The sequence below is a fragment of the Dipodomys merriami genome, unplaced genomic scaffold (assembly GCF_024711535.1).
Source record: "Dipodomys merriami isolate MVZ:Mamm:240054 unplaced genomic scaffold, mDipMer1.0.p SCAF_15, whole genome shotgun sequence".
NCBI lineage: Eukaryota > Metazoa > Chordata > Mammalia > Rodentia > Heteromyidae > Dipodomys > Dipodomys merriami.
The window spans coordinates 19927685-19941293 of record NW_027202826.1 but is presented as its reverse complement, the minus strand read 5'-3'; the positions used below and the strand labels follow the sequence as shown (position 1 = coordinate 19941293).

At 38.1% G+C, this 13609-nt stretch overlaps 1 protein-coding gene across 4 annotated transcripts in view; it reads left to right on the top strand.

The window, feature by feature from the left end:
- Slc39a8 (solute carrier family 39 member 8) overlaps positions 1-13609 on the top strand; it is an 81411-nt gene that overhangs the window by 59670 nt on the left and 8132 nt on the right. The gene's annotated exons all lie outside the window — the stretch shown is intronic.

Here is a 13609-nt window from a genome sequence, read left to right as displayed (position 1 = left end):
CCAGTTGTTAGAAGGAAATTGACTTTTCTCATCCCTACATTCAGAGTTCCTGTAAGTATATTTCTGAGGTACACTTAAATTAGATGATTGCATCTGGGCTAATCTAAGTGTTTAGATGATTGGACCTCTTGTCTGGCCCCATAGGGGAAGTCTCAATGGAAGAGAAGTTATTATAAAGGAATACTTGTATGATAGTGTCAGTGGTGTGCATCATAATTCTCATTGGACAGGAAGAAATTTGATCTTTAGATGTTAAATAACGTTTCCTGTATTACTCAGGTAGTAGATGGCAGAGACACAGCTACAAAGTTAAATGCAATATAAAAGCAAACAATTACAATAAATAAGAAGGCCAACTAAAGAAACAAAGCAAGCAAGAGCTATCTGGAAGAGGTTATTATGACAAATGACCTGTGTTTCCTTCTGAAAAGAAAATATGATCCATCATGTACTTTCCTCCACCTGCTGAAGGAAAAGTCTCAAGTGTGTTTGAAGAAGAAATTTGTATTAGCATGAAGGTAGCAGGGAATTATTTTATGTAATATAATGAATGATGCCTTTGGCTCAGATTTTATGAAGTGTCTGGGAATGTTCAGTAGATATTTTCAGTATTATTAATGCTAACCTCTATGTGTAGAACATTAGATGAATTACCTTTTGTGAGCCTCAGAGCCTAGGGGATAAGCACTATTATAATTAGGAGACTATGGCTCAGAGAAGTTCAACAAACAAACCAAAGGCACTCAGCTTCTAAATAGCACAGCTTACGTGAATGTGAAGGATGTATGATCCTAAAGCCTCCATACCCTTCGTTCACTATATTGTGTTGCTTTACTACAAGACCATGTTAACTCTTCACTTCGTCAATATTTATTTTTGTCAGGGACAAGATAATTGGGCCCAGTCACATTACTTGTCTTTGAGGATACAGTTCAGTACAGGGAGAACCTAGAGAATGACAGAACTCTTCCTTATACTATAAGTCTAAATTCTAGTTGCCTTAGGAAAGTTTTGGTCAATACTTTGTCATAGTGGCATCGTGTTAAACTCTGATGGTGAGTCAAGCAGTATGTTAGTTGTGTTGCTAACTTAAATGCTGATGAGTAATTCTTCATATGTCAAGTGACAAACACAGTAAAAAAATATTAAATATCCATCTTCAGCACTAAACTTCACTCCAGACTTCCATTTGCTTTGTCCTTACATGAAGGTCTCTGGTTCAACATCCCCCAGAGGGTGTATCTTATTTTTGATGACTGTCTTGCAGCATTAACTTAGAAGGAAGATGCTATGAGTCCAGGAGTTTGAAACCATTCTGGGCAACACAGTATGACTGTCTCAAAAATTAGTTTATTCTGAACCAACTAGGTGACATTGTGTGGATACAATGAACACATCTGATAAATTTACACTTTCCTCCTTCTTCCATTGACCAATTTTCTTTGCTTGGTTTTTATTTTTAATTACAGTTATATAGTCACTTCTCAGGAAGCAATCTCAAACTTTTTATGCTTAGTTATGTACAGATCGCTATTTAAAGGAAAGCTTCAGTCGGGCACTGGTGGCTCACTCCTGTAATCCTAGCTACTCAAGAGGCTGAGATTTGAGGATCGCAGTTTGATGTCAACCTGGGCAGGAAAGTCCAATAAACTGCTCAGAAAAAGCTGGAAGTGGCACTGTGGCTCAAGTGGTAGAGTGCCAGCCTTGAGCAAAAAGAAGTGTAGGGATAGTGCTCAGGCCCAGAGTTTAAGCCCCAGGACTGGCAAAAACAACAACAACAACAACAACAACAACAACAGAGCTTCTTCTACTGAACCATCTAGGTGCTAGAATCAACTTGTGTATTTTCCCTCAAAGACTACAATGAGAAGTTAAAGAATTCCCTGCTTTCTCATCATTATTGTTTACTGTTTCATGTAATTTTCCTAGAAAGTAAAGTTTAGTCTTAAAACTTGTAGTTCATTTAGTAATAGAGACATCTTTCTGAACTAAATGCCTGCCAGCCTGCCATTGATCTGTCAGATAGATTAAGAGAATTTGGAACATGCACTCTCACTTAATGGAACAGAATTTTTAAATCTAATTTAATTTGCCACTTGAATGATGAGAGTAGCAGGCGCTGCACCAGATTCTCCGATGGAGTTGTCTAGCTCTGCACCCAATAAGTCCAGTTGTATCTGTCACAATCTGACACACTCAGTTTATTTGAACGAACACAAATATGCGTATGCCTTGATTATGTAGGAAGGACATGCAATTGTTTCATTATTGAAATGTTAGAGCCCATCACATCTCTTTAAAAAAATCAAATTAGAGGTTACAGTTAGTGCTGTTAATTTTTCACTATGGGTTATAACAGGTTAAGTGTTAAGATGAAACATTTAGTGGTGCAAGATGTAACGAGTCATTTTAAAGATTAGATAGAGCAGCAATGAGAGATGTCAGATTAACTGAGCTCAAGTTAAGAATTACTTTTACTTTGTCAGACAAAACCAAGTATTGGATATATAAATTTAGCAAAAACATTTGGATTCTGAGCATGAGGTAGAGGTCAGGGCCATCTGTGGTGACTTCTTGCATCAGCTGACTATTTGGTTAGCCAGGAAATGCCAGTTCTTCTCCTCAGACGGGAGATCAGCTTAGTAACATAACTACATGAGAAGCTTAAAGTGACTTTACCATTCTCAGGCTGACCAGGATGAGTAAATAAGACCATGTCTATGAAAGTACTTCCAAAGATTTGAATGTCTCTGCTATTTGGCCTATGTGAAGGACTCTTCTTTTTCTTGTCTCCTTATATTGGCAAAGATTCAGAGAATTAACGATAAACTCTTATTTTGTCTTGTTCCTGACATTTGAACATGGTTTTAAGTCCAGCATGTAGATTTCTTTAGTTTCCTTTTTTAAAGAAGCACCTCAATTAGGCTAAGGAAGTTCCCTCATATCGGGTTTTTCTGAATGTTTCTGAATATGTTGGATTGTTCTTGCAGGTTTTCTATACTGTAATCAAGTATGGCAAGCCTTAATTATTTTCCCTACTTCCAGAGTTAGCCTTAAAGCAGGATGAAAACTAAGGGAAGAAAAGAGTACATTTCCCTCATAAAATGCTGTTGTTTCTAAATTATAATAACTTTTGATTCACATCTCCCATTTTCCCAAACTCTTCTTACCTCCAGTCTCTGGTAACCACCATTCTACTCTGTTCCTGTAAGACTGACTTTTTGATTCTGCATATAAGTTAGATCATGAAGTATTTGTCCTTAAGAACCTCGTTTAATATCCTTCGTTATTAATGTTGTCTTGCAAGTGAAAGAATTTCCTTCATTTTAAAGTTTTTTTGGTATCTGTATATTTGTTGATGAATTATGATGTAGATTAACTTTCCCTTCAGAACAAATTTCCCAGTATCAGGTTCATTAGAAGAGATGTTGAGCCAAGTACCAGTGTTTCGCACCTGTACTCCTAGTTACATAGGCTGAGAACAGGAGGATCTTGGTTTGAGGCCATCTTAGGGAAGAAGATGTTTAGTAACACCTCCTTTTCAAATCATAGCTGGGGGTAGTAATGGTGCATACCTTTCATCCCAAGCTCTGTGGAAGACTGAGATTGGGAAGATCAGGGTAACAGAACAACCTGGGCAGAAAAGTCTGAGAGACTTCATCTTCACAGAGGTAGCCTGAACACAGTGGTGTGCATCAGTAATTCCAGAGCCATGCCTATGAGTAGGTGGACCACGGCTCAGGTGCATATCAAGATAGGAAGCACAAATTTCCATGTATTAAGCAGTGCTGTTTTCAGAGTCATAAGAAAGAATAAAGGAAATGGTGGTCAGAGGATGGGGTTTTTCCTTTTGTTATGACCAGATACTTAGTATAAACAACTTAAAGGAGAGGAAGGATTTGTTTTGGCTCCTGGTTTCAATGATTTTAGTTTATCCTTGCTTCTCCTAATGTGCTTGGGCAGAGCATCATGGTGATGGGAACATGTGGCAGAAGAGGAAGTTTTTACCACATGGTGGACAGGAAATAGAGACAAGCCAGGGCCAGGGACAACATACCTGGCGGGTCTAATCCAGTGACCTACCTCCTCCAGTAAGTCCCACCTCTTAAAGTTTCTAAAACTGCTAAAATAGCCCCACCAATTGGAGAGGAAATTTGGGGTGGGGTGGGGGGCAGGCATTTCATAGTCAAACCATAGCAGGTAGTGTGAGGTGGTGTTTGTAGAACTATCTGTGTGACAGTGTATATCAGAGAAATACACTTGGAAAGATCTCTCCACTGTCTTGACCCAGACTAATGACAGAACAATGAATCAACTTCCAAAACGATGAATTTACTGAAAAGAGTGAAGTGGGTTGGAGTGAGGAAGACAATTTTTGCAAGAACTTTCAAGAAATTGGAGATTGGATCCATCATGAAAAGTTTAAACTGTGAGCTAGTGAGAACCTGGAAGGATATTCAGATAGTGTTACCATATGTATATTTGTGTGTGTGTGTTTGTGCATGTGCAAGCAAACACACAGATGTGCGCTCGCATTGTGGATGAAGAATAACTTCTTCCCTGATACTTGAAAGAAAAGGAGCTTTTGGTAAAGAATGCATGAATTACAGGTGTGGGCCACTGCCACTTATTTCAAAAATTACTTTTGAAAAATATTTTTGGCATGATTATTTCTAAAGTTATTAAATGGACTAAAGAAATACCAAGTCATTATTTCAGAATTGATATGCTGCATTAATCTTATCCATAAATCTTGGCAGATTTTCTTAAGGGTCTCAGCACACCTGCACTTAGTGCCAGAACCCAAGCTGTTTGTGTAAATTCTGGAAAGCAATGAAAATGCATTTATCTAAACATGTTCCATACTAAATTACTTTTGCCAATCAAGCAAGACTTATCCCTATTTAGAAGAATTAGTGAGGTTTTACTCAATTAGGCTTGATGTTGAGTTAATTTTCCTCTCATTAGCATAATGAAAAATTGTATGTTACTCTGTCATGCATGCTGGGAGATAAAAAATAGAGAATCAATGCCAACGTATTTTCCTTCGAAAAACAAGGCAAAAATATAAAGGCTTAAGTAAGTTATTCTGGATATCAGACAAAGAATTATTTAATTCTGCTGTGCAAACTATCATGAACAACACAGTAGTTAGATACATTTTCTTTTAATGAGGGGTTTATAAGATTAGCATCATCAAGCAGTTTTTTTTTTAAAGATAGCATTTTAAAGGATTTCTACCTCCTAATTTTTGGGCTTGCTGAAGTAGTCCCCCCATCTTGTCCTAGACTTCTTCAATTTGTGCTTTTAATATACAAGTATCTCATATTGTGCTGTATTCTTTACATGCTACATTTGCAGTTTGGAAATACTGAAGCAACACCTGGTAAGTTTTCCTCAATGGGTTGCATGCTGGATTTTTGCTAAAGATCTTGTAATGAATGAAATTTATATCTATCTGTTCTTAGAAAGGCACAATTTAATCTGCATTCTATTATTCTATGTTACATTCACCCCTACATATTAAAAATAAAGATTCTAAACTAAAAATATTACAAAATTATAGCATCCTGCAAAGGGTAGTCTTGTTGAAATGCTTTAGGGTCTAATGTTGCTATGCTCTAGAGTCTTAGCAGATTATACCTTCCCTCCCAAACCTCCTACATATACCCACTCACCAATCTGTCTTTATAATCACATTTATTCACTTTATAACTGAGACTATTGTCTAAAGCACAAATTTTACTTTCATTTAGTAACAATTCATTAATATCTTAATGAATAAAGACAAAGAATTGATGTTTGAAGGCCAATTTAAATGTTGTCTCTTAATACATGTACCTTCAGGTAGTGTCAGATTATTGATTGGGTGGTAAAATTTGATTTTATTCTGTCTGCTTTTTAAGATAAGGAATTTATGTCCTTTCTGAATCTCTCAATCCAATTATGGTAATGGCTCCTCATTTATTTCAACTAAGTGGTGATTTTCTCTGGCCTTTAACTTTGCTCAATGTACTTATGGGTAGCCCAATTTATCCAGAACTATTCTGTTTTGAATCCTAATCAGGAGAAAGGAGAGAACAATGTGTTATCCCAATTCTCTTTGAAGTGGTTTGGAAATTATTGCTTGGTATTTTTGTTAGCAGGTATTGAAAGATTAAAAGTAACCTCCCCTAGAATTTATTAGGTTGAACCTCCCACTAAATAAGAAAAAGAGCTTAAAGGACAAGACTTTATCAAACCTTTACAGCAAATCAGTGAAGTTTACAGCAAATTGATAAAGTTTGAAGTATTTAATAGTGGAGAAAGCACCAATAAGATTATCTTTGAAGGTTTCTGGTTTATCCTGCAAAGGTTTAGAAAATGAATTTTGGGGAAAATAACCTTCTATGGAGGAATAATCCCAAGATGCTTTATAGTAAACTTCCTTCTTCCTGGAGCCCAAGGTGATTGTAAAGTGAATGCAATAAGGAACAACTCAGATCAAAGAGCACAGATGCAAAGTCACCTGTGGGAGGCCTAAGCATCCAGCTTGAAAGTTTCCTCATACAATACTGTCATTTGATCCACTATTCTGTTCTCTGTCTTTCATGTGTAATTCCTTACCCCTCCCCTATACCTTTTCTTCAGCTGGTCAGCAAATCTTTAGGGTGGCCTTCGGGACATCTTTAGGAGTAAGGTACTAGTACCTGGTGTGGCTCCCATACCCCTCATTCTCTCCATCCTCAGTAGACATAGCTTCTGTTTTGCTGAATCCTGAACTGTAAGCCAAACGTTGCTCACCCTTCACAGAAATCCATTTCTGATTTCCAGCTTTTTGTTGATACTTCTTCTCTGCTGGCTGCTTGTCTGCTTCCTGACACCCCAAGATGGCTAATTGCTTGTTCTGTCACAGTGGCTGTAGTTACCACTGGCTCACATCCTTATCCTCATCTACCATTCTCTGCCTCTTATCACTTTCTCCAAGCTTCTTGCCTTCAGTGACTTGTGTTTCTAATCTCCTTGGTATCCCTGGTTCCCCCTGTCTTTTGGTAGGGCCAGACAATCAATCCTTTGTGTTGCACTGGGTAAGGTATATTACAGTTCCTGGGATAATTCACGTCAATGTTAAGTGCACAAAAGACAGCTGGGTCACAGGGTGGGGTCCATCATGACATCTTTTACTGCTCCTGTTTCCTCATCTGAATTTTTTTAGAAGCTGTGATCATGAGCAATGGAAGTGTTTCTGCATTGTGGAAATACTCCTTCTCAGGATCTTAGCAAGTGATTTCTCCAGCTTACACGAAACCATAATCTGTTTCCTAAATTCTGAAAGTCTTTAAGACTTCTTAGTGACAGTTGGGCTGGGGAGTATATTACTCAGGCTGTTTTTTTCTTTCTTTTTTATTGTGAAAATACTGTACAGAGGGGTTACAGTTACATGACCAAGGTAATGAGTACATTTCTTATCAAGCATTGTGGCCTCCTCCTTTGTTTTTCCCCTCCCATCCTTTCCCTCCCATCTCCTCAACTACACAATTCCACCCCCACCGCCTGTTCCCACCACTCCCTCCCCGGCCTAAATTGTAAACTTCATTGTTCAACTTAGTGTCTTGTACATCTCATTATTACAATGAGATGTATCCCTATTTAAACAATTTGTTTTTTTTCTTCCCCTCCCCAAATTATACTGACATCAAATACAGTGAAAACAGGGGTTATTCCATGGGGGAGGAACATACAAAGCAACAAAAAAAATCACATGGTACCTTATAAATACATTAGAAAAATAGCAAGAAAGAAAAAAAACACTTGTGTTCCTATCTTAGGGTTTTTCCGCTTAACTTCATCTTATCTGGTCATATGTATATAGCTTTTGACCTTTTCTACTTGTCCCAGACATATACTAGTTATTGAAAATAAGGAAAACCATGGGACCTATGTTTCTTTGGGTACTCAGTCTTTTTATAAGACAAACATTTCCCGAATTTACCAGAACATCGATGCCATTCTTATTTGTAAAAGCAGTAGGCAGGCAACCTTCTAGAGTGGAGTAAATAGTCCATTAGGAGAACTGTAAATATTTAATTAGTATGTACTTTCAGTTCCATTGACAAAATAGTAGCAGATTTCTCGAAGGTTCCCCAGGGTTCTCCTAAATTATTATTATTATATTTTTCAAGTCAGTAAAATGCTATAGTCCTCAATTGAAAACAAAAGACAATTATTTCAACACCTAAATACCAAAGCAACTTTACTCACATGTCACAGAAGGCTGAGAGAGAAAGGAAATAATGGTAAAGATTTCTGGAAATTATGATTTTCTTCTTAATAATTATTTTCATTAACAAGAGAGACTTTTGGAAACAGGAGATGTTTCCTGAAACTAAATGACTGGAGATTTAATATGCTGCAATTATACTTGGTCCTATGCATTAAAGATAAAGATAATTTCTCTTTTTTTAAATATGAAGTTTCATTTTGGTTCTAGTGAGCTGAGTGTGACCTCAAAGCTAAAGGAAGGGTCAAGGAGCCCCTAGCTCTCTCAAAACACAAACATTGAAATCATTGGGAAATCCAGTCATAAAAACAAACTCAACAGGATTTTTATTCTTTTTGTTTTTGTTAATTATTTTTATTTATTTATTTATTATTTGTGTCCGGGCCTGGGCGCTGTCCCTCAGCTCTTCAGCTCAAGGCTAGCGCTCTACCACTTGAGCCACAGCACCACTTCTGGCTTTTTTCTTTTTGCTTATGTGGTGCTGAGGAATCGAACCCAGGGTCTCCTGCATGTAAGGCAAGTGCTCTACCACTGAGCCACCTTCCCAGCCCCTTAATTTTCTTTCTTATGTTTAAGTCGATGTCAGTTTACAAGGGCAATGCATCTTGATGAATGTCTCACCTTTCATCCTTCTCCCTCATCTTTGCCAAACCCCACCCAGCTTCTCAATTTCTCTAGTTCTATTTTCATACACACACATGGAATATTCTCCCACCCTTCCTCTTTTCATTCATCTGATGGATTCCTATAATCTCACAAGAACAGACACAAAATGGAACATTAAAACCTAATTGTCAATTTTGTACTATACAGAAAATGTTTCCAAAGGTCCAGGAGACCTGACGTCATTATATGATCAGCATATTCTCTCCTGCTGCAGACTTGCATCATGTTCTCTTCCTACTTCAGACTTGCATCATGTTCTCTTCCTACTGCAGACTTGCATGATAGAAAGAATGTTTTTCTTAAAGTTTGACCTTTAATTGAGATTAAAAAGATTTATTTATTTTTATGATTATCTTGATGCACATGTACAAAGGAGTTGACATTTAACAGAGCAGTTTATAAATACAATGTATCTTGATCAATGGCACCCCTTTCAGCATTTCAGTTTGGGATTTAAAGTGGTGTAAATACTAATGACCTTTCATAACGTCCGTGCCAAAATGATGATTTTTCTTAATTTTAATTACACTATCTAGAACACCACTTGGGTCTTGGACCTCTAGAATTAGGAAAATAAGGTATTTTTTTCCCAGATCTTCCATTTCCTTAGATATAATAGAAATAAAAATACTAATATTATTCAGAAATGCTAATGTATTATTTTCGATTAAAATACTATTTCATAATATTATCAAAAATGCAGCCCATTCAGTGTGTATCTCATGTTTCATTTCCTCTATACTTTGAATTTATGAAGACCCAATGCATATATCCCATTAAAATTATTTTATTATAATGATGATGGACGGAGAGGTTATAGTTACATGAGTAAGGTAATGAGTGCGTTTCTTGTCAAGCATTGTTACCCCCTTCCTTTGTTGTTTTCCCATTGTCCCTTCCATCCTCCATCTCCCTCACCCCCCACCCCCAAGTTGTAAAGTTCATTTCCAACTGTCTTACGGATATCATTGTGGCAATGGGCCACCCTGTATCCTTGTTTCAGCATTTGTTATTCCCCTTCCCCTTCCCAGATAAATGTATGTACAAGATACAGGGTACCAAAACCAAGTACAGTGACAAGTACAGGGGGAAAAACATACAAAAGAAACACAAAAAATCACATAGTACATTAAAAACAAGAACAAGAAAGACTTCTTGTGTCCCTCTCTTGGGGTTCATTTTGCTTAGCATCATCTTATATGGTCATATGTACATAGATTTTGAGATTTTCTGCTCATCTGATAAGATTATCCTGGACATATACTAATTAAGAGAAACCATGGGATCTATATTTCTTTGGGTTTGGGCATTGGTTCCATATCTTAGCTATGATGAATAACACTACATATAGAGTTCCCCTATGACCCAACAATCCCACTTCTAGAGCATTTACCCAAATGATCACAAACAAGGCCATTTTGAGGCTCTGTTTCCTATGGCTACTTGTAACATCCACAATTACAACAGTTAAGAGTGTCAAAAGGAAACATTTGACACATTTAAGTTAGTGTAATTTGAGGAAGGCTTACTTATGGGGTGTAAACGGGTGTAAGAGAACTATAGGGCTAGCTAATGAATCAGAGGCTAGTAGTGGCAAAATAGAAAGATGGAGGGGAGGAAGCAGTTAGAAGAGCCTGTATAGAATTTTCTTGAGAGGAGCTGTGACCTTCACTTCAAAGTCATAGAGAGGCTGAGGTGAACCCCCAAAGGAGCACTGAGGAATAAATCCACTGAGCTTTCAAACTCTTCCAAGTGTCCCCAGTGGCCAATCTCCAATGGAGGCCAGAAAATTTGGGGAGTCACAGGACAGAGTACAGAGAGAAACGAAGAGTGGAGAGGGGAAAGAGGAACTTTTATCACAGGCTGAAGTAGCAAGGGTATTCTTTTCTCTTCTTTTCTCTTCTCTTCTCTTCTCTTCTCTTCTCTTCTCTTCTCTTCTCTTCTCTTCCTTCCTTCCTTCCTTCCTTCCTGCCTGCCTGCCTGCCTGCCTACCTTTCTTTCTTTCTTTCTTTCTTTCTTTCTTTCTTTCTTTCTTTCTTTCTTTCTTTCTTTCTTTCTTTCTTTCTTTCTTTCTTTCCTTCTTTCTTTCTTCCTTCCTTCCTTTCTTTCCTTCTTTCTTTCTTCCTTCCTTCCTTTCTTTCCTTCTTCCTTCCTTCCTTCCTTTCTTTCCTTCTCTCTTTCTTTCTTTCTGTCTTTCTTTCTTTCTTTGTTTCTCTCTTTCTTTTGTTCTTTCTCTCTTTGTTATTGTAAAGTTGATGTACAGAGGGGTTACAATTATATAAGTTGGTAAAAAGCCCATTTCTTTTTTTAAATTAAGTTTTTTATTGTGAGAATACTGTACAGAGGGGTTACAGTTACATGAGCAAGGTAATGAGCACATTTCTTATCCAGTATTGTTGCCTCCTCCTTTGTTTTTCCCCTACCATTCCTTCCCTCCCATCTCCTCAGCACCATTTTCTTTAAAATTCTGTATATTTAAAATTAAGATACTGGGGCTGGGAAGGTGGCACAGTGGTAGAGTGCTTGCCTCGCATGCATGAGGCCCTGGTTTCGATTCCTCAGCACCACATAAACAGAAAAGGCCAGAAGTGGGACTGTGGCTCAAGTGGTAGAGTGCTAGCCTTGAGCTGAAGAGCTCAAGGACAGTGCCCAGGCCTAGAGTTCAAGCTCCACAACCGACAAAATAAATAAATAAAAAAAATAAAATGAAGGTACTGGTGTATGTGCTTCTTTACTCTTGAGGATGTTGGAAGGATCAAGGAAAGATGAGGAAGCTAATGATTGGAAGTGCTTTGTAAACTGTGAAGAGCTGTTAGTGCGAATGGCAGGATTACTTCCCACGACTCAGATTCCTTTTCCTCACACCATCAAATCTCTGAATTGTGTGAACTTTTAAACTCAGATTTTATGCTTTACACAGTGAGTTTTACTTTCTAGCTAATTAATCTCCTGATACCTTCATACATCCGGAGCTTGAGCATACTGTGCCCAAGTTCACGCAGTCTTATTACAACTTCCTTCTTTTCTGTTTAACAACTCTCTGTACCCATACACATCTCAAAAGCTCTCTCTTTGCAGGTCTAATTTATGTTTCTTTGACACGTTTGGCCAGTAGGTGCTGAATATGTTCAAGGACCATACATAATAAAAAATGCATCCTTTGTCTTGCATATGAGTAAGCAGTTTTCCTCTCTCTCTCTTGTCATAATGTTAGGTTTACCTACACTTGGAGTGGTATAGGAAACAACTCCTTGTAGACCACTGACTAATTTATAAATAGTATCTCCATGAACACAGTTACCATTCTATGAAGACTTCAGTATGATTTTCTTCATTCTACAGGCAAAGAATCTGATGAAGCTAAGAGATGAAATGCACTTCCCCAAGGGCTGAGCTCAGACTTGAAATCAGACCAGACTCCTGTCCACTGACTGGCAAACTCACTTGCATGACGCTGCAGCTTTTGTACCCTCTGAAATCTTTTTTTTTTTTTTTGGATACTGGTACTGGGAGTTAAACTTAGGACCTGGGTGCTGTCCCTCAAAGCTGACACTCTACTTCTTGAGCCACAGCTCTGCTTTTGGTTCACGAGTTTCACAGACTTTTTTTTTCCCTCTGGGCTGGTTTGAAATGATAATTCTCAGATCTCAACCTCCAGAGTAGTAGGATTATAGGCATGAGCCTCTGACCTGATATTTTTTGTTGTTGTTGTGATCATGGGGCTTGAACTCTGGGCCTGAGCACTCTCCCTGAGCTCTTCAGCTCAAGGCTAGTGCTCTACCACTTGAGCCACAGTTCCATTTCTGGTTTTCTGGTGGTTAATTGGAGATAAGAGTCTCATGAACTTTCCTGCCTGGGCTGGCTTTGAACTGCGATCCTCAGATCTCATCCTCCTGAGTAGCTAGGATTACAGGCATGAGCCATCAGAGCCTGGCTTGGCCAGATGCCTTTTACACATACATTTTATCATTCTTACGTGTTACAATTCCTCTTTACTGATCATAGATTTGATGTTTGTTTACAAATACTGTACCTCATTTTATCATTATTTGATGGGCTGCTACCTCCTCCTCCTCTTCCTTCTACTCTTCCTCCTTCTTCACCAGAAATCTTCTGATATAAAATTATTTCAGTATGGGATGCAGAATTAGGAATTGAATATTTCCCTGAAATAGTTGTTTGGTTTTTTTTTCACAGAGACACTAACTTACAATGTGCTTATGAATCCTGCCTTATTTCGCATCTCCTCCCCCCACTTCGGGGTGGAATGAGGGGTGATTGAGCCCAGGATACTTCCTGGAGCTGCTAACCAAACTTTCCATACCTACTGCCTGTGACTCCTCCCTTTCCTGATCCTCTTCCTTCAGGCCTCATCCTTCCCGTCCAACTTCTTGCTTAAGTTGTTCTATAGTGAGACCACTTGCTGTCTCCATCCTTTAATTTCTTCAGACATTTTTCTTTTCCTCTTTGTCTCTCATCCACTTTTAGGACTTTGCATATAATATTTACCCTCCACCTCTTCTGACTACTCTATTCTTCGTTGTGACGTTCCTTCTCTTCATAACGGAAGTGACAGTGCTAGGAACTTCGCTGAAGGTCGCAAGGGGAAGTGAGGTTTAGGATGACTCTATTTCAGACTCCATCTTTTTGCTGGACGGAGCAAAGAAATAGCCTCAGAGTGTA